The 18,897-nt window shown below is 40.0% G+C and overlaps 1 protein-coding gene across 2 annotated transcripts in view; it reads left to right on the top strand.

Annotated features, from left to right (window-relative positions):
- Positions 1-18,897, top strand: part of ARHGAP24 (Rho GTPase activating protein 24) — a 246,647-nt gene that overhangs the window by 34,923 nt on the left and 192,827 nt on the right. Inside the window, exon 1 of one of the 2 annotated variants that reach the window (XM_064711179.1) lies at positions 2,516-2,534. The exons of the other annotated variant lie outside the window; for it this stretch is intronic. The gene's annotated coding sequence lies outside the window, so the exon portion shown is untranslated. Of the gene's footprint in view, positions 1-2,515; positions 2,535-18,897 lie in introns of those variants that run through there. 2 annotated transcript variants of the gene reach the window in all.

Consider the following 18,897-nt stretch of genomic DNA (forward strand, 5'->3'; position numbering starts at 1 on the left):
ACTGTCTTTCAGGTACAGATACCTTTTTACTGTAGGTAAGATCAGGTTATAGAAGGGAAGGGGATTTAAGGCTAGGGTTTCAGGTTACATAACCAGCTCTAGGTTAAATGTCTTATGCATGTTTTGGCAAAAATCAAATCAAGCATTGCTGCTCCTTCTGTTAATTAGTATCTGAGTTCTCTATACCAGTTGTGTACATTATTTCAAGCGTAAGTTCACAGATAGGGTTTGTTTGCATTCATTCTCATGCTTGCTCTGTGTCATAATTTTCCTACAGTTATAGGAATGAACTTGTTTGAACATTCCTAGTTGAGTGTAAAAAAATATTTTCCCATGAGTATCATCTTTTTGGCAAACACTTATGTGAAAAGGAACTGATGTGGGGACTGTTCCATGTGCTTGGGAAGATTTTGCTTTGAGATCCCTTCATAATGCAGGAAAAAAAAATTCAGTATCAGTCGTGACACAGAAGGTCTGTGGAAATAGAAACTTCACCCCAGCTGTCTGGGGTACTGATAAACAGCACTTTATTTTCCAAGATTCTTGGGAGTGAAGCTGAAGTTAAGGGCCATCTTTTCCAACAGTATCTGAGGAAATCTCATGACCCATTTGAACAACCAGGATGTGCTTCTTGGTTTTGCATGGGCCAATCACATCTTGTTTTGTGATGATTAAGTAACATGGAAAATTTGGTGCCATTTTCTTGGGATGGAAAGAGTTCTGCCAGGTGCAATTGTTATATGCTAATTTTACTAATGTAAACGCTGTCTTAATGACAGTGTCATTGTGTGATACTTATGTGACTGTAGCTGAACTCTGGAGTGCTTCTGGTTTTGGTGTGTCAGGTACATCATTCTGAGGGAAAGCTGCATTTTCTCTGGGATCCTGACTGTAGTTTCCCTTGCTCTGTTGTTGATCTGAGGTCTGGAGGAGGTCATTGGGGGGGTGATGGCTGGCAACAAATGAAAGTGTGCCAGCACACAAAGCTGCAGAGCTGGAATGGAGCATCTGTTGCCGTGATGTGTGAATGCCTGGCATTCTGGGAGCTGGGACACAGATTGTTGCTAGCTCCTTCCCAAGGTTATTTCGGAAGTGCACAGAGCAGCTGCTGAGGTCTGGGGCAGGTTTAACTCTCTCATGGCTTCCAAGTGCATGCTGCATTAAAAATTAAGTACACATCAAGAAGCAGTTTTTCTCAGCGTGAAATTTTTTTTTCTTTTGTAACTTATATTTGACCTCAACACTAAATCCCTTGGTCACTATCTGAATGAATTACATCGTGTGAGACATACAAAATCAGAAAATAGAAAACTGAATAAATTTTGATGGGGTTGGGTGATTGTTTTTGAAAAGGGATTGTTGAGCAGAACTGAGCAAAATAATGAGATGTTTATTTGGAGCTAACATTATAGCCAGACCTTAACTGTTCTGGAAACAACCTGTAGGGTGCAAGGAGAAGCTTTTATCAGCCATCACTGTGCTATCCAACTAGATAACTGAGCATACAGCTTGCCATTCTTCCCACAAAATGCTTACTCCACAAATGCACACTGTCTGCTAATAAAATGTAGACTATAACATCTTTTTCCCTAACATTTGATCTGAACATTTGGTAAACAGACTTGGTATAATGAAATATTAATAGGCAGGAGAAAGTATCATTCATATGGGAAACAAAGTGCCATTGCTATTTAATGGTCTGTTAGACCTATCTTGTTCCTCTACAATTCAAATGTGGTTGTAGGAGTAGTTGTTGAAGCTACAATGTAAAGTCATGGAGACAGATTGAGTGAATCAAATGAAATACAAAAATGAATAGTGACAGAATTTTTCATGGCCTCTTAAGACTTTATACTTAGCACCTTTGAAACTTGGAATTTCCTGTTTTAGTGGCATGTTTTTATTCAGGTAGAGAAAAATGGATGAGTCTGGTGAGTCACTATGGACGCTTGCTGTGCTTAACAAAGAAGTTGCTCATGGATATCCCCCCCTTTGTTGCACTTTCAAATGGCTTGAGATGATCATTATGTCATAAAAAATCTAGAGAAATGAGCAAATCAAGGTGTCTAGGTGTATACAGAAGCCAAGAGTCACTGCATAAAAGAGATGAGGCAGTCTTTCAGCACTTGTGTGCTGGGTGCTTTTGTTAGTTGCTTACTACACACCATTTTCTGCTGCCCAGTTCGCTTGGAGGCACAATTGCAATATGCCATCTAATCCACAAAAGGCTGTTCATGCTGCTCATTCTTTAATGTTGAATATGATCTTATTAGCAATGTGGTTTTTTTTAAATCCTTAGCTAAGTTTCCTGTCTTCTGATAGTATCTGTCTAAACTGTTGCTTGAAGGAAGGGAAGGCATTTTGGCTGCTAATTACAGTAACCAAAACTGATTTTTCCCTGTAGGTGTTACATAAGCACAGTGCTGACCACAGCAGAGCTCAGTTTCCCCATGACCTGTTCCTGTGGGTGTTCCTGTATCTGATGGAAGTTCTTACATCCCACTGCTCTCCATTTCCCTGGTGTCTCCACTGAGGTCTGTGCTGACTGATAAGCATGAGAATTGTGTGGTGCTGCAAATACTTTTGCAGTAGAACTGTTTATTTTTCACTTTTTCTGTGTCTAGGAGAGAAAGTTCCTTTCAGTACTGTATGTGGAAACATCATATGTTCATTTTGTGCCAAGGGTTTATTTTCGCCTAGGTACTCTTGTTTGACTTGAGACACGAGAACTGGATCCCTGCATGAGGAATAAGTTGAAAGTATAAACTAAATTGTTCAGTCAGTGCAGGCTATGGTTTCTAAACCAAACTGAAACATGGTGGTGGTTCTCTGGTGGCTGATGGAGCTTTCTTCACTGCATTTAATTTTTTTTTTTTTTTTTTTTTTTTTTTTTTTTTTTTTTTTAGTTTTTGTTTTTTGCTGCTTTAGGCTCTATTTCTCCCTGCTCTCCCTGTTCTGAAATCTTACAGATTGCCTGCAAGTGGTTTTCTATGAATAAATTGTAGGTTTTGGAAAAAGAAAAAAGATGAAGCATAGTTTATTTTTCATCCTGCCTCTGCTGTAAGGGAAATATAAGCAAAATCCACATTTTCAGATCACACAGTAATTGTCAGCATGTGTTGTCCAGCACCTCCTACAATGAACAATTCTTTGTCCTTTCATTTTTTCTCAGGGAGTCTCAGGTCTACCTTGCCAGACTGAACACATTAGGTACATGCGTGATATGTGAACATTTTGTATTGATATTCTTCCACAAACTTGGAACTAAAGAAATGCTGAGGCATTGACAAGTCTCAGAAGAAATTCCTGTGTTGACTTAATGCCATGCTCAGTGATACAAGAAATGTTCCCAGTGTACTTTCCATGAAATTGTGTACTGGATTTCTTTCTGTATGAACATGACAGAAAAGAGGTTTTGTTTGCTAAAGGTCAGAGTATAAAAAAAAGATGCACTGTTTTTGGGGGATTCTTCTTGCACATGTGCACTTTTACTGGGTCAGATGTGGGTGGCCTGTGCCGATAAAATCAAATATCTGAGTAGGCTGCTTGTGGACTGCTCAGTAAACAGCTCAAGTACTGTGTCTAGAAGTGCCTTAAAACACAGTCATGTAGTATTTTTGGCTCAGTATACTGCAAAATCTTTGGTAGTTTCTTTACTGTTTGCCCTAACCATACTGTTAGATAGCTGTAGCATTAGTGGGAAAAAAATCTCTCTGGTAACACTGAAAGTAATTTATTCTCTCTTGATCAACTTTTCCTTTCATCTTGTGTATCAAAACCCCTTAAAGGGCCAGATTATCAGGATATTAATGCAGTGCTCTTTTGCTGTACTTACATCTTTTTCCTCTCCCCATTCCCTGCGTGTACACAGGATGTTGCAAACAACAGGCAGCTCTATTTTCAGACATTGAAAAGTTTCACAGTTTACAAATGGTTTTTTTGGTTAATTTGAGGATAACTTGATGGCTCCAGGATAGGTCAAAATACAGGTAACTTGGTAAGCACCTTTCTTTGTGAGGGAGGAAAGTACAAAAATGATGTTTCAAGAAACTGTGAGAACACCTGGAATTACTTTAATATGTATTGGGTATGTCTCTTCTAGTTGTTGTTTTGGCTTTGTGGGTTGTTCCTTGTTTGGAGGGTTTTTGTGGTTTTATTTGTTGTTGGTTGTCTGATTTCAGGCACATGGATTTTATAAACAGGCTGAAATTTTACTTTGAGCTCTGTATGTGACCAGCTGCTCCTCCACAGTGATATTAACACACTGGTGATGAAAGGAAGCATAAATTTTCCTTCCCTGTATATCAAGCCAGTACATGGGCTACCAAGTTCAATATTTAAAAAATTAACTTGACAGTTCATTCACTTTTACTCCTACCTACAGTTGAGATGTTCTACATCTCAAGTGTTTCCACAAAGCTGAACTAAAATATTCATATATCATCAGTGAAGAATAATCTTGCTGGGTCTTTCACTGCATGCTTCCCTGCCACGCCATTTTTGGGGGGATATTCTGTCTGGCACAGGAGTAGAAGCAGAAAGTCAAGACTGCAAACTAAGTTTGGTAGTAGTGAGAACCATGTGACAGAAGAAAACAGGCCCACTCTGTGTCTGTTGAGTGGCACCAGCTGGAATTTGTTTGAAACTGATGCAGTTTTAAACCAATCCTAAGTGGATTTAGGCACACTGATCTTAAGTGAAGATCAAAACTCCCTGTGTCACACAATGGTAAAGCTGGAACAGTTTATCTAGGTTCTTGCTTGTTTTGTCAGCATGGTGTTTGCAGCTGTTCTTGGTTTTCTTTATTTTATAACAGAGCTCATATTCAGCTGTAACAAACTTGATTCAGTGTGGTGGCTGTCTCTCAATTTTTCTTCCACTCACGCCCATTCTCAGGCTGCCTCAGCAGCCTGGGTTAATTGGGGCTATCTGCAGGGAAGGTGCTGTGGGCTTGAACAGGCAGGGAGAGCCTCCAAGAGGCAGGGGGAAAACATCAGCTGAGTTTAAAAAGCTCACACAAGGCAAAAGTTTGGGCGGAGCCTGTATAAAGCTCTGTCTGGACCAGGATCACATCACAAGAGTTCTGGACACATTTTAGATTGTAATTTAATGAAAACTCAGAGGAAAAGGGAGTTTTTTTAAAATCTTTGTATTAATAAAATTGTTTTGGAAGAACGTACCCTGGAGGTAGCAGCCACCAAGAATTAAAGAATTAAATTAAAAACATATAAAAACTGCAATCAATTTACCAGTATTTTTAGAATAAAAACAATGAAACTAACCCAAACCCCATTATTTTTGATACAAAGTTGTCTGAGCCTTAGGTATGGCATGGCTTAGTGTCATCCATGGAAATAAATAGGAAGTATACCTGTTTTCATCATTTGGGAAATGGATGTTATCAGCTCTGATTTTTCAGATTTTTTGCTCATCAAACACTGAGGCAGGAGGCAGGATGAAAATCCAGCTTACTGATTAAAGCAGCAATAGCCCTCCCCATAGATGTAATAATAAAGATCTTTTCTGATTTAAAACAACAGCATGTTGAAGCATTAAATTTTCCAGATGAAGAAGACATTAAAATAAATGAAATTAACTTAGAAGCTTCTGATTTATAATAGCAATGGATACGAAGCTTTAGAAGAATGTCTTGTTCAGAAGCTTAGAATTAGAGTATCAATTTTATTGTGGGAAACTGTTTCTTTGCAAAACTGAAAAGACAAATTCCTAACTAGTTTTATAATCTATTTATTTTTCCTGCTATGATTCGGAGAAATCAAAGGTTAAAAAGCCAGCATTTTATATTTGACAATGTTGACTCAGCTCAATTTTAAAAAAATCATACCTTCAATGACAAATAGCACTCTAGCCTGCCTTTGTTACACAGAATTCTTAAGAATTGCTGGTTATTTTTACACACACAGATGAAAATGTATCAGCTGATATTTACTGTGCTTTCCTTCCAGGCTCACTGCCCTTCTGGTGGGTGCCAAGCAAGATTAACTTTTCTCACAAAATAAAAGTTGTGGGGGCAGTAAGGTCAGCTGAACTGCTTGGAAGGAGGGGTGTCATCAGTCTTCTACCAAGTAAATGTGTCTTTAAACTTTACCACCTTCACAAAGAGCTCCATAGGAAATGTACAGCACCAATTAATGGTATTTAGCAACTATTGTTCTCTGAAGAAATTTCCTGATTTATTTTCCTGTGCAGTTTTGCCATTTTACTTTTTAGTAGCATGTCTGATTGGTTTTAATGAAACAGTAATCATGTTTTCTTCCATTCACTCTGCAGACTTGAGAGTATTTTATAAACATATAACTTATCATCTCCCTGTCCCTTTAGTAATGTGTATGGCTACAATAAGAAAACCCAACAAAAATGATATATATTAAATTAAAATATATTTTATGTGCTGGATTCACTGGCATTCAAACTTCTGTGTAATGGAAATTGGGTTAAATATTTTCTTTAGTGAAGGACATCTGTGTAGTTGCATGTGTTTTACAAGCAAACCTATTCAGTTCCACTGATGTAGAGATTATACTGCTGCAGCAGAATTTTACAGTGTTAAACATTGCTGACATTTAGCCTGTAGGGGTTTTAGTGGGATTTCAGATCTCATTTAAATGTATTTTTTTTAATGTCAAAATAATGTGCAATTTTAAAATCTAAAAACTGTAGTTAGAACACAAAACACCAGTTTTCATTTCTAAAAGGATTTACATCTCTGAGGTGTTTTGGTCATTTCTTACAGTCAATTTGTACAGGTAAAATGACTGCATTAGAAGTCTAATGAAAAAAAACTTAATATATTTCTGCTGTGTAAAGTAACTCCAGTATTTGAAAAACAGAAAAGAAATATTCTACCTAGTTTGTGATGAGCCCATGTGTACACATTAACTGTTTAAAACTCGGTGTTACTTGATGACAGTGATGGGTATTTGCAAAGTCTGCCTCCCTATTAGAAATAACACTCTTCATATCCTTTCTGAGTTGTTTCAGAAACTGAGAAGACTTTGGGATCACAGTATAACTCAGGTTGCAGATTAGTATCTAGTCTAACTATAGTTCAAAGTTTATAGTTTATATAGTTTGCCTGGATTAAGTAGAGCATGATTATTTTCTCATATTGGCATGCCCAGAGAACATTCCTGAGTTGTGTGCTCTAGTACCTGAGGGCTGCTTGGTTAGGGAATGCAGGAGAAGTTTTTTAAGAGTAGAAATGCAAATTTTCAGCCTGTTGCCAGCTTTATTTGTGACCCTTTGTCTTGTGCACTCTGCTCTTTCTGTTCTTATACCTGGATGGTATTTGGATGTCTGATTTGGTGCAGGTGCTTCACGCCTGAAAGTCAATTTTGTATAAAAGTTTAACTGAGAAAAAGGTTGAGAGGCTGCTTGAGTTTATGCCTGATTTAGGTGAGCTGTCCCTCAACTGGGAGCACAAGCACCAACCAAGGGGAGCTGTCGTGTGCAGTTAAAATTCTTTTTTTTTACTACTTTCTTGTTCTGATAAACTGAAGTAGCTCTGGCTGCTTGCTCATATGCCTCTGCAGTTTGGCTCAGTCAAGTCTGCCCTTTCTATAACAGTTCATGATTTAAGCTCCAGATACTGCAGTAAAAAGAAAAAACAACAGAACAAGCGAGTGATGGATCCTGAGATGAGATCATTGGGCAAGATAATGAACAACTCCTTTCAGAGATGAAATACTACTGTAATTCCAGCAATGTTCTGGCTATCAGAATTGAGTTACTATTGCCTTGGAGGTTTTGCAATCAGCCTGCTGGAGTGCAGCCTCCTGCCTGCTAAAACACTCCAGTTAAGTGACTGTCTTGGAGCAGTTATGCTCCTTTGTCAGACACCTGCATTCACTGCAGGCAGAGACATGAGGGCAGTCTTCTGCGAGGGGATAATCAAAACTGGACAGGCAAGCCAGCACTCCTAGAGAAGACCAGCAAGTGTGGAAGGGTGAAGAAGACTCTCATGAGTCTGGCTGGGTGGCTGCTTTGTTGCCTATCTCTGGACCTGCTCCAGAACCTCAGTTTTCCTTCCAGAACTGAGGGGCCCAGAAGTGGACACAGCACTCTGGGTGTGCCCAGCACAGGGGGACAATCCCTGCCCTGCTCCTGCTGGCCACACTGTTTCTGAAACAGGCCAGGGTGCTGTGTCCCATCTTGGCCACCTGGGCACAGCAGGCTCACATTCAGCTGCTGTCACCCAGCACTCTCAGAGCCTTTTTCACTCATCTCTCAGACTGTGGTGCTGCCTGGAGTTGTTGTGACCCAGCTGCAACGTGGCACTTGGTCTTGTGTAACCTCACGCTGTTGGTCTCAGCCCATGGATCCTGCTTGTCCAGTTCCCTCTGCAAAGCCTTCCTACCCTCCAGCAGATAGTCACTCTCACCTAGCTGGATGCCATCTGCACAAATTTGCTGATAATACACTCAATCCCTTCACTCAGATCACCATTAAAGATATTAAACAGGACAAGAAACACTGGACACAAGAACAGTGAAAACAGTTCAAGACAAGACATAAGAAACTCTCTGGTCTTGTGCAATCTGTTGAACCTGCAGGTTCATCAGTGAAAAATCTGTGTTTGAAATGCCCATTTTTCCTCACCTAAAGGGCCAGTCCTTTACATACCTTATATTTTGTGCTTGTACTTTGGTGCTGGGGGATGCTGTAACTGGAGCCCTCACCAACTCTCAAGGAGCAAGATTTTCTGTGTAAGTAGTGAATTAAGGCTGGAAGAGGCAGACTACTAATCTGGACAAGTTTGAGGAAAAAAGGTTATTCTCAAATCATTCTAACTAGTGAAACTGCTGCTTTTTGTCTGCATGCTTTGGATGAAGGACAAACAGTAGGTGGTGGGGCCAGGCCTGTAATGGAGTCGTGGAATATCTCAAGTTGGAAGGGTCCCATAAGGATCATCAAGTCCAATTCCCTGCTCTTCACAGGACTATTTAAAACTAAACCATATGACTAAGAACATCAGCCAGCCAGTCCTTGGACTCTGTCAGGCTTGGTGCCATGACCACTTCTCTGGGGAGCCAGTTCCAACGACCACTCACTTTCTCACTGGACCACTCACAATCTTTTCCTGATGTCCAGTCTGAACTCAAAGGATGCAGGCTCAGCAAATGTTTGAGCAAAACAACTGTTAAGACACACGTCTGACCTAATTTAAAACACTCCTGTGGGTAGCAGACACACCTGCTGGGTCTCAGAAATGTGCCTAGCTATACTTGTTCATGTCTGTCTTGTCTTCACCAAGTATTGCCAGCTGCAGTATTTTCTTTTAGAACAAGTTTATTGGTAAATATTTCCTCTCTGATGAAATAGTTTAGTGATGAATGGATGTTGCTTAGTTTTTCTGCTCAGTATGCCTTGACAAATGTTCAGCTCTATGTTGTTTCCACTGTATTCTACTGTTGATATAGCTCTTGTGCAAGATGGTATTTTTTTCACCAGTAATTTGCTGACCCTTTCTCCAGTATCTCCTAATTTTTCCCATGGACTATACTTCAGAGACTGCAGGAAATTCCTAATTATGGTTAGACATAGCATTGAGTAGTTCCTTAGAAGTTTCCAGGGTCAGCTCAGATGATTTTTCAACCATGCTCTGAAACATTTTTTTTACGTTTTCAGGCTTCAATTTTTCAGCCAGTTACTTATGCTTGCTTTATCATGTAGATTAAAGATTAACACGAATGCAAGGGCACTGATGATTTGTGTAATAGGGATGGGACAAGTAATTTTGAAAACATAATGAAGTGAGTTCAGGTATCCATGATGCTGGTGTACCTAAAGCCATCTGCTTGTGTGAATGCCAGTCTTAGTGTGGCACTTTGTAAAGGATAAATCAGAAGAAAGCAATTCAACATACTTCAGTGAATTCTAGATCTGTGTTTTACTGCATCTTTTCAGCACTGTGGATGATCTGGCCTCCAGCTTGCTGAGGCACAAAGGTACTACTAATTACTGAGGAAAACCACTGTCAGTGTGGTGTTGTGAGCTAGCAAGGCTTTCTAGAAGTAATGTTTGAACTGTAGGTTCTTTTAAAAACATTTGGTTTATCCTTCTCTTTCTTTAAAGCTGAGGGAAACCTTTACCTCTTTTAAGACGTTGATATGAAGCAGATTCAGGCTCTAACGTTGGTGTTTTGTCAGTTTTCTTACAGTGAAAATTGCAGTAGAGTTCATACTCACTACACACTAAAAAAAATCCAAAATTTTACAGATGATCATTGAATGCTGCTTTTGCAGAGCACAGCTTAAGCTGTGTTCTGTAGTCCTGCTCTCTTTGTGTGTTTCCTGGTCTGTCTGATCCTTCTGAATGGCCAGAATGGCCAGCGGATGGATTCTGTTGAAGTCAAGCAGATGACTGCCATCATTGCATGCATAAATGTGTCAGCAGCTCAGCTGAACTCCCAGGCATCAGTGTCAGCCCTTGAAAGCAGAGCTCTGGAGGTGCTCTGTGTGATGGAGGTGCTGATGGGAGGGAGGCTTTTGTGCTGGAGAAGAAGTGGATCATAAAAATTACATGTGACAGGCAGTAGGGAAGCTCAGCTATTGCAGAGGCCCCGTGCAAGGCTGAGCAATGCTGAAAAACACTGCTGAAATATTGCTCTGATACAAACAGGAGGCCTGGAGGCTGATCTTGCAGATACTTGTCTGTATATTCTTTTTAATACAAAGAGGTAATTTATCAGCCGGAGTAGCTTCAAATGTAGCTAGGAGAGCTCTGCAACAAATGGCCCAGAATCACAATGTGTTGATGTGAGTGTGTGCAGGGAGTTTAGTCTAATTAGCAAACACAAAGTGTAGCATGTTAGTGCAACTGTTGCCTCTAAAAGAAACCATGGCCATTGAATTTTTTTGGTTTTTTTTTTTTACCATCTGGAAGGTGGGGACACAACTTGAGCTATTGTTTTGCTAATACCTGTGAAAGCTAAGACAGGGCACATAATAAATGGAAATGATTTTGTGTGACTCTTGCCAATGTTGTCTGTTTCTTGGAAAATGGTAAAGGAGTATGTTTAATTTTTTTGGTAAGGGACTTTGGGCTGGAAGGAAAATTAGCTGTAATTTTCCAGTAAACATTGCTTGAAATTGGAAAAGGAAAGAAAATGCAGAGCCTAACATCAAGGAATGTATCATTGTATCATGCAGATGGCAAAGTTCTTAGGTTATTTTAGGTCATAAAGGGTTATTAAAGCTACATAAAATGATGTTCTAAGTAAACCCCCTAAAATCAGCTATTGGAACAGGCTTACTGCTGTGTTCCCACTGATAAGGCAATTTCCATTATAGGAATCTGTACTAATTAAAGGTGAAAGGTACTGTGCTTTTAGGGGAGTTTAAATGTGGTAGAGATCTCTTACAGAAGAACGCCAAATAAGATGGTAATGATGGATCTAGAAACACAGAGATGAAGAATAGGTGGAAACACTTTTGATGGGTGTCTGAAATATTACATCATTGTTGTAACGAAAAAAAAAAACTGGGGAGGAATAGCTGTGGAAGACAGATTTTCTGCATTTAACAAATAACAGTTTGTATGGCACTCTGAGTATGGGACTTTTATCCTAGCTAAGGCCAACTTTTAAACTGCTGTCAATGCTGAGAGAAATATGAATTTTTGGCTCCTCAGTGAAAAGGTGTGTCAAATGTTCTTGCTGACCACGACAGCCATACTTCGGTGTTTGGCAGAGCAGAGCTTGCCTACTGTTCCAATTGCACAGCAGCCCTGGACTCCAAGATCCTGTTTTCATTTTTTTCAAGCTCTGAACTGGATGTTCAGAGTGAACAGGATGATGAACCCATTACCATTGAGTAAATGGACAACCAAATTATGTCCAGAATATAATTACATTGCTGTAACATATGCTTTTATTTTATTTTAGGAATGGCCTTTTACATGTACTGCTCTTGTCATGACACAGACAGAAGAGAACCTTATCTGAAAGTCTGCATGATGCACTGAATTGTTTATTCCATTTTAGAGTGAGGGCACAACTGCTGTGCAGAGCATGATTTAGCATGTGGCACAGAGTGTATGTATTGTTGTTACAGTTCCTGTTGTAAGCATTTTGCTTGTTTGTAAATTGTCCCAGGGTGGCACATGGCTAAGAGAGCAATATACCTGTCTAGGAAATAACTGTTTCCTATTTCCCAAAGCAGAAAAATGAAGATTTTACCAAAAAATCATGGCTGCACTTGCATTGGCTTTTACAGCTGACTTTTCCATGTGTCTGTAGCAACAGAATCCACTGCCTGTGTTGACAGGGTGGCTATTGCATTCAGGAGGAATGCTGAGCTGTTAGGTTGTATAAATGAGTAATGCCTTGCAACAGTTGGCCTTGACAGCCTTACACTTTCTTAAGCGGATTTACAATCATCTAATATTTGCACACCTCCTTTCAACACTTAAAGCATCAGCTTCTCTTTAGTCACTGTAAATCTAGGGCTATTCTTTCAGGAAGTTCCCTCCAAGTGATTTCAGTGACCTGAAATGCTAAGTGAGATGGCTGCATCTTTAGTGAGAGGGACATTTCTTAGTTCATCACCGGCTCTGTATTTAAGAGAACATTTGCATTCTTATTTGGCCAACAAGAGTCTCATAATGGCAATTCCAGATAGAAAAGAGCTGAATGCTGAAACTCAGCTTTAATTAAGTGTGCTACATCTAGCTTAGCTTCTCTAACAGGCTTAGATGAAGAAACACCAAATAATTAAAGGGATAAAGTAGAGTAATGACTAGGAGTTATAACAAAGAACCAAGTCTGGTTTCTTTTAATCATGACATGTATTTTCTTTTTTTATGTGTGGACTTGAACATTTCAGCCCTTGTGGCTCAGTTCACTCGGCTGAAGAGGAAAAAAAATTCTTATAATGCTTTTGAAGAAGCGAAAAATAGTTGACAGAAACCTTACAAGACCTTTTATTTTTTGGTCTTTTAGATGTTGCCACAGAGGAAAACATGATATGGTGATGGGTATGGGTGAATTTTTGGAAGGTTAGCACTTAACATGGCTGCTGTAAGGACAAATACAGTTGCTGTGGGTTTGATCACAAAGAAATCTGGAAATTTGTTATGGTCCTGTGACAATGCAAATTGTGGTAATCTGTTACCAGAACTCTCTCATGCTGTATAGTTGTCACATTTACTCCTTCATAGTGCAGTTGAAAAATCACAAAAAAAAGTCAAACAAAAAACCTCCAAATTAATGTCAGTTGTAGCTAAAAGCATCATTGAAATGCTACAATTCTGAAGAATTTAGAGACCATGGAGCAACACCATGATTTGATTCAGACATTTCCAGACTCTGGACAGCGGATCGATTCCAATCTTTGCTCTTCGTTATCCAAATTTTAATTTCATGCTTTGTAGAGTTGCTGTGAGATGCTAATTATTACCTTGTGCTCAGTTTGGACCAGCTCTGATGGTGCTGTGGTCCCAATGGTTTGCAGGACCATAAAACATACTCCAGTGCTTTTTTCCAGCAAACAATTCTTGCAAGAAACGTCTGCATGCTAGTGCTCCCACTGTATTACTGTATTCTAAGCAAAAAATTCCCTAAGGAAAGCCACACTTCAAAGAAGTTGAGCAAGGGGAGATGAAACACAGATGCTACTGTAGGGCAAGGTTCCATTTAAAAAGAACACCACCATCAAGAGAAGTTCAGCAGCATGGATTCAGCCTTTCTCTTATTTTTCCATCCTCCTGGTAGTGAAATAATTGCAGTAGCTATTTAAATATGTACTATGACTTTCTATCATGTCCTGAGGAGATTCTAGAAGGGTAAGAAACAGAGAGGGATAGTCCAGAGGAAAATGAACAATGGAACAGCACAGAAGGAAGTCACTGTCTACTTAATTTCACTCTACTGCAAACTGTTGAGGGCTTTATAGTTTGACAACAATGACAGAGCTGTCATCAGTCCCCACTGTCAAACCTTAGACTTGTGCTTTAACTAGTTCACCACTGGCAACATAAACAGGAGATTGTGATCAAGTAATGTGTTATGTCTGTGACAAAGCTGAGGTACACAGAACACTCTGCACTTGCACGAAGAATCATGAAAATAAAAAGAAAAAGGATCCTAGATTGTTGGATCTCAGGATCTCAGTCCTGAGGTGCTGAGCCACCGAGACCACCTTGGGGGGCTCGGGAGTCCTGGAATGTTGCCAGAAGTGTCTGGTGGCTGGACTTTGGTCCTACACAGGAGACGACAAGGATGAGGGCTTCACCGGGGTGAATGGTGAAGGGATTAGTTAATTAGAGGGTGAGAAACAGGGTTTAGGATTTATGTACAGGGGGGTTTAGAGAAGTAAGATGGAGGAATTGGGGTGTGTCCTGTCCTCCTTCTTCTTCTTCTTCTCCTCCATCTTCTTTGGTGATGGTGGCACTTTCGGATTGGTTATTACTGAAAGTGCACCGAGTTATAAGAATAAATGGTATTGGGGAAAAATGATAAATATTGTACACGTAACAATGGGTATAAAGATACGTGGCTGCCCCGGAGGGCAGACAGTGTGCTCATGGCTGACTGCTGAGCAGATCTCTGTTCGGCTGAAAGAACATCTTTTAGATAAACAATTAATAAACATAAAAACCGAAAGAAGAACTGAAGCCTCTTCTCGTCCTTCGATACGCGGGCTGCCCCAAGGCCACCTCGGGCCTTTCCAGGCCCCTCAAACAGCCGAGATAACCGGACACTAGATGAAAATGAGGACATGTTTTTTATTTGCTTAAGAGTTAATTGTAGTTTTTTACTTTGACTTGTGTGTGGCTGAATTTAAATGCCCTTACACACCAGTAATTTGCTGAATTGATGGATCTGAAAAACTCAGTCATGTGTGGAGCTGGGAGCGACCTCTTTCTAGTGATAGAAAGGGAAACTTTGGTGTGAGCTTTTTCAGCACCTCAGGCTGTATTTGTCACTGGTGTGTGCTCTCATTTAATGAGGCATTCTGTACTCTATGACAGAAATGGGAGACTTATGCACAGTTTGTACCACTGAAATCAACATCAAACGTGTTCATGCTTGGCAGCTGAGTGCTAACTAGTGCTGACCTGTGCTGATGAAGCAAACAGCTGGCTTTGCTTGACATGCTGGAAAAGAATATATTTTTGTTGCAGGTTCAGAGATATCAATTAAGTGTTGGAAATGTGCTTGAGGCTATGAAATGGCCATTTTGATCTAGGATTCCTTGTTGTTTGGACTTGTTCAAGTGGTGAAGTTTGGTATGGCTCCTTGTGGGGACAGCCTGAATAAAAATAACTGTTTTAGACAACAAGTATTCTTTTCATCAATACACCTGATCATTGAGGCATAGCTTTTCGCTTAGGTCCATTTCAGTGCTCTTGTCCTTTTTGCTTGATCACTAGATTTATTTCACAAGGCAGAAATGGTAAAATACTTAGATAAGTGATCTTACATGCTAGAAGCATGAGTTGTGTGGAAAAAGGCAGGAACCAACTGCCCTAAACATCTCAGATTGGCCTGGCAATCTTGGGTTTGATAAAAGGAGGGTGAGAAGAATTTGGAAATCTTGAGTCTTAGAAAAAATGGTGTGTGATGAAGATTTTAAGGGGCTTTAGGTATGTACGTTGTATCAGTGACTTAGGTGGTTTCCTGGGATTGCTGCTTTAATGCTGGAAATCTGTAATTTTAGGAAAGAAAAATGGGAACTACAGAGAAAGAGTTTGAAGAGAGGTGTGAAGGAAAAAACAAATATTGAAAAGATCCAGGTGACATTGTAAGCCACCAGACCATGTCTGAATGCTTTATCATGTCACTAAAACCTCCCCGTTTCTAGTTTAGTTTATACGCTTCATGGAAATTGAAAATCGGGCCTTGAAATATATTTAGAAATCTCTCAGAATTTATTGTGTGATATTACAGTAATGTCTTTTCCTCGGGCTTGACAAGCACCTCTGAAAAAACCCAACCCCTCAACTGCCTCAAACCACTGGAGTCTTTCCATTCTGTTCTTGTCAGTGAAATAAAAACCTTTTTATTTGACAGGAAAGCTGCTAAGCAAAAGTACCCAAAGCAAATCAATCCTTCCTAAAAAATCTGGAAACAGAATTGGATATTGAATTGTGGCCATCCTGCCCATATTAGGAAATTACAGCATTTCAGAAGCCAATCTATTTAAAAGTCAATTAAATTGTTCACTTTTCTATCCAGGTTATCTCTTTCCTGTCCATTGCATTCTGTCACAGTTATCACTGGCTGCATCTCACTCCATGTTCATAACAAAATGTGTCATACATCATTTCATACACAAAACGTTTGCATTTTCCATTAAAAGTGAACAGCCAATATAAAATGCATGCTTGCTTTCAGTCTGCAAAGAATATGAACAGTTCTTATTTGGCAATAATTTTCACAAAAACAACTCACAGAATTATTGATGTCTCGGCCTGTACCACCAAGGAGCACTCACAAAATACTTGCAAAATGAGACTGTGGATTAAAATTATCTAACAGTGTATTACAGGGTAAAGATCTGGTGAGTTTGCCTTATGATCTGGTGAAGTTTTCCTGTGGACTGTACCTGGTAATGTGAATGCTAATGGCTGTCTTTTCAGCTTTGAGTGACAAAGGTAAAGCAAGGACAAAAAGCTCTTCCCTCATTCTGCTAAAAAGATTTTCATCCTCTGTGATGTCACTGTAGTTTGGTTTGCTTTTTCTTCCCCAGGAAATGTCTAACTGATTAATGTAATTACATTTTACTAAAATCAACTGTGATTCACTTGTGTTAGATTTTTGCTTTGCTACTTCATCATATGAAGCCAAAGCTTATAATTCACCCTCTCAGTTATTCTCTTTACCAGTCCTGTATTTCTTATCCTGATGATGACACATGTTCAGTGTAATTAATAGAAACATTTCCTGCTACAGAGAAAGGTCTGCAGGTGGTGTGCGAGAGCACTTAACCTTTGAGTTCATTGGAGACAGGGTGATGGAAAAAGTGATTTAAAACATTTTTAAAGTAGTATTAAAGCAACAACAGTGCAGTGCATTTTGGCAGGAGATAGTAGGCCTGTCTAGCAGTGCATATCTGACTGAGCAGCAGTAAAATGATTCTGCTTTCTCCTCTAAACCCTGATCTGTGCTGTGGACATCCATTTCCTCTTTGGGAGCCCCTTCCCATGTCCCTTTTGCCAATATCATTTTAATAATCAGCGTATTGCTGCAGGTAGATGCCCACAGGTAGGTCAGTGAAGCACTGGTGCATTTCAGTAGGGTTTTTTTATTGTCCTCCTGCAGCATTTAGCTGGTACATAGGCTTTGAAGGAGTTTAGTTACTGAGTCCACTTCTCATTTGCGCTTTTGAGACTGTTTACCCCACAAAGTGAGACCAATGCTGCGTTACATTTTACTTCCCCTTTCCAGGCCATCTACATACCACCAAATATGGAAAAAAAATGAGTTGTCTCTGATTTTTATGGTCTGGGTAAAAGTTGGCAAGGCATTATTTACTTGTGCTCTATACAGTTACTTGAAGATGAGTTGCCTGATCTGTTGAGATGGGATTCACAGTCCAAATTCCTCTTTACTTTGCTTCCAGTGCAATGAGTGGGTGACTTCATCCTGTTTCCCTGCAGCAGAAAATACAGAAAATAAAATCCTGTGCCAGAATCTTTGAGAACTAAGCCTGGGTATCCTATAGTCATATTATGCATATAAGGTTTTTGTTGCTTCCTAATGGAAGCACGACATGACGGGCATTGTAGCAATAGAGAGTCATTGTCCTGGAGAGCTTAAGTTGAAACAGATGTGTTAGAAGTGGGGGAGGAAGGAGAAAGACATAGAATAGCAGCATGGGTTTCCCAGATCTGCTTGGCTGGCAGAAACTTGGACTAGAACTCAAATCTCAAGGCCCCTAGCTCACTGCTTTTTTTGGGCTGGATCCTGCTCTCTGTTTATACCTCTCATGACATCTGTCTCATTTTTGAGACTTGCCAGGTAGGCTGAAGAAAAGAAATTAACGGGACATTACCACTGCAGTATCCCTAAGTTCCCAAAACCACAATTACAGGGGTTTTTTTTTGAAGGGGGAGAAGTAACAGTAGTTTTTTGTTTGGGGTTTTTTTTAGCATCCAGTTTTGCTGAAATATTCCAGTTACAGGATTGACTATGCATGACTTGTATGCAAGCATCAGGTAGGAATGGTTTTACAGTCTGGGATGCATTTTCCTACCCTGAATTTTTCAGCTCTGTTACCACGTTAGCAGTGTAGCCATTTGCTAGGAGGGGCAGGGAAGCCAGTCACAAGACTATTGCATTTTCTGTTGCTTCTGGTCCCCAAGGTCTGGCAAGCAGGAAGGCTCGGGTTGCTACAAAGCCCTGGTCTGTGTTTGACAGCTTGGTTCTGGCTGAGAGCTGGCAAGGATTTTGGCAGCCTCTCTGAAAGGGATTGGAATCCCACTGTGCGCTTAATGGTAGATGCAGTGTGAGCCGGTTCCTCAGAAAGTTTCTTTCCTTGTGTAACCAATTACATTCTCTTCCTACTCCACAGTCTGTATTGTTTGATCACAATTAGAGGGGTGATGGGGGCTTGGCTGGACAAGGGGAAATTGGGTGAAATAGGGCTCAGTAAGTATTATCATCCCACAGCTTCTCTGTCACTTACAGGGATAGTCTGTCATTTATTTGTGGTTGATGGCAGAAGTTTTACCTCAGAGATTCACAAAATGCAGCCTCGAGGCCCTTTATTGTGGCATCCTAGCCTGGGGCAGGGGGAAAGAGTTACCAGGATGAAAAGTTAAAAAGAGGAGAAGCCTTTAACTTGTTAGTGCTTGGAATTTCCTGTGAAAGGCTTGGTGTAGATAAGGCATATGATGTTAAAGGCTTTGTGTAGATGAGGCATATGATGCTAC

This window comes from Zonotrichia leucophrys, chromosome 4 (assembly GCF_028769735.1).
Source record: "Zonotrichia leucophrys gambelii isolate GWCS_2022_RI chromosome 4, RI_Zleu_2.0, whole genome shotgun sequence".
NCBI lineage: Eukaryota > Metazoa > Chordata > Aves > Passeriformes > Passerellidae > Zonotrichia > Zonotrichia leucophrys.